Genomic DNA, 2,956 nt, shown 5'->3' with positions numbered 1-2,956 from the left:
CATGGCCCTATGCATTTAATGCACCCCTTCAAGGACACCTCCAGTAGCCAAGAGAGCCCATGCATTTAATGCAAGCTCTCCTTCCTCCAAACCATGCATTTAACGCATGGTGCATGCATTTAACGCAAGCCCAAAAATGCTTTTCTAGTGGCCACCAACAAGCCATGCATTTAACGCATGGTTCATGCGTATAACGCGTGAGTGCAAGTACACCCTCCAGTGGCTCCAAGATATCCTATTTCAGCCATGCATTTAACGCATGAGGTGGTGCATTTAACACACCAAATTGGGCCACTCCCAGGGCCTTCAAATCATTTACCAATTCTTCAATTCTTCAAGCACTTAATTAGATAACTCAAGGTTAAGCATAAGCCCATGAAATCAAGCATTAATTATCAATTGTTGAGAAGATCATGAAGAGCTTATCTTGAAGGGAAAACTCTCGGAGAAGACTTAATTAATTTAGATTTGATTCTGTTTTAATTTAGATTTATTTTGACTTCTAAATTAGGTTTAGGTTTAGTATATTTAAAGGGTGAGAGACACGTATGTGACCCACCTCAGCCAACCATTTTAGAATTTATAATTTTTGTTCTCAGCACATCATGAGCAACAAATATTCTCTGTTAAGGTTAGGAACTCTGTTGATCTTTTTATGGATTATTAATCGAAGTGTTTTACTTTATTTAAGGTTTATGCTTTGATCTATTTCATGATTGAGTTTTCGTTCTTCATCCCTAAAGATTTAGAGTTGTTGGGAAATATTCTAACTCCGTTTTGAATTCTAAATATTATTTTGAAAAAGCAATATTGGAATTAGCTTGAAAACTCTTTCTCACGACTTTTAATTTAACTAGAAATAGTGTTTCAGAGAGTGTGCGACACATTGTGATTTTCAATTGTTCTAGTTTGAATAAGTGACATAAAATTTGGATTAGAAAACTTTTGAAAATTATTCTTTCTTGTAAGTTTTAATTATTTAGGACTAGCATGGATAAGTATCATGAAATTCAATCTAAGGACTATTCTTGAATCTTATTTGAAACTAAAACAAAATTGTGTTTCATCTCTTTTCTTAAATAATTGACTAAGGAATCAGCAATTAATTAGCTTAAAGAAGAATTGAATTGCCAAAGAATTGGAATTTGATTATTTATGATTTGTTGGGACTGATCTTTGCATGCCTCAAATAAATCAACACAATGATTATATTTTTAGAGAGTGAACATCTCTAAATTGTGGGATTTTTTTTTTCAATTTATAGAAGTTTTTAGCCCCTGCAATGTATAATGGCGGTTTGAAAAACTGGCAAAATTTTGGGTTCTACTATTAATTTGTGGCGGTTTTTATTGAACCGTCAGTACCTCAGAATATATTGTGACGGTTTTGTGACTCCTGCAATTTGCGGTGATTTGTCTTACCTATTAATTTGTGGTGATTTTTCAAATTTTTGGCAATTTAAAACTCCTGCAAAATGTTTGCCAAGAAAAAAAGTTGCTATTTTGTGGGGAGTATAAACTGTCGCAATTTAGATTACAATGCATAATGAAAACTACCACAATATATACTTCCATAATACAATTTCTATATAAAAATATTAAATTTTAAGTGATAACAATTGTAAAACTAAATAAAATTTAGAATCAATAAATAGATATTAATATTAAAAAATTTAAAATAAAAACTCATAGCATCATGTTCACCAATGTATTTTCATATCTAAAATGATAAAGAAAATAAAATTCAATAAATCCATAACTACAATTAAGTTCACTATTCAATGAGATTATATGTGAAGTGTGGTGCACGGAATTGTGATCACACTTTTTACAACTCCGGTATAACTAACCAGCAAGTGCACTAGGTCGTCCAAGTAATAAAACCTTACGCGAATAAGGGTCGATCCCACGGAGATTGCCGGCTTGAAGCAAGCTGTGGTCATCCTGTAAATCTTAGTCAGGCGGATTCAATTGGTTATGAGTTTTGATAATTGAAAGATAAATAAAATATAAAATAAAATAAGATACTTATGTAATCATTGGTGGGAATTTCAGATAAGCGTTTAGAGATACTTTGTTGCTTCTGAACCTCTGCTTTCCTATTGTCTTCATCCAATCATGCGTGCTCCCTTCTATGGCAAGCTGTATGTTGGTGGATCACCGTTGTCAATGGCTACCATCCGTCCTCTCAGTGAAAATGGTCCAGGTACGGTTTCTGTACGGCTAATCAACTATCGGATCTCTCGTCTCGGATGAAAAATACCAAGTACAGCTACCACACGGCTAATCATCTGTCGGTTCTCACTTGTGTCAGAATAGGATCTCTCTATCCTTTTGCACACTGTCACTGCGCCCAACATTCGTGAGTTTGAAGCTCGTCATAGTCATCCCATCCCAGATCTTACTCGGAATACCACAGAGAAGGTTTAGACTTTTCGGATCTCAGGAATGCTGCCAATTGGTTCTAGCCTCTACCACGAAGGTTCTAATCTCACAGATTCGAATGCTCTGTTGTCAGGAGATGCAAGTCAAATCCATGGATCAGAGACCCAAGAGATTATACTCTGACTGTCGTCCAATGACTACGTTGAACATCATGTAGACCGCTTGTGGTTGTCAGGCAAGCGGATCTTGGCTAAACGAGTAACGAAGATAGTGGGTGATTATCACAGGTCACCCCTTCATTCTGACTTAACTGAATTAAGTACAAGAGTATACCTTGGAGAAGAAGTAAGCATGAATTGAAAGAGAAACAATAGTACTTGCATTAATTCATGAAGAACAGTAGAGCTCCGCACCTTAATCTATGAGGTGTAGAAACTCCACCCTTGGAAAACACATAAGAGAAAAAGGTCTAGGCATGGCCGAATGGCCAGCCTCCCAAATGTGAAAAATGGCATAAGATATCTGAATACAATAGTAAAAAGTGCTATTTATACTAAACTAGTTACTAAGGA

The sequence above is a fragment of the Arachis ipaensis genome, chromosome B4 (assembly GCF_059453495.1).
Source record: "Arachis ipaensis isolate K30076 ecotype BB chromosome B4, ASM5945349v1, whole genome shotgun sequence".
NCBI classification, from domain to species: domain Eukaryota; kingdom Viridiplantae; phylum Streptophyta; class Magnoliopsida; order Fabales; family Fabaceae; genus Arachis; species Arachis ipaensis.
This window is presented reverse-complemented; position numbering follows the sequence as displayed.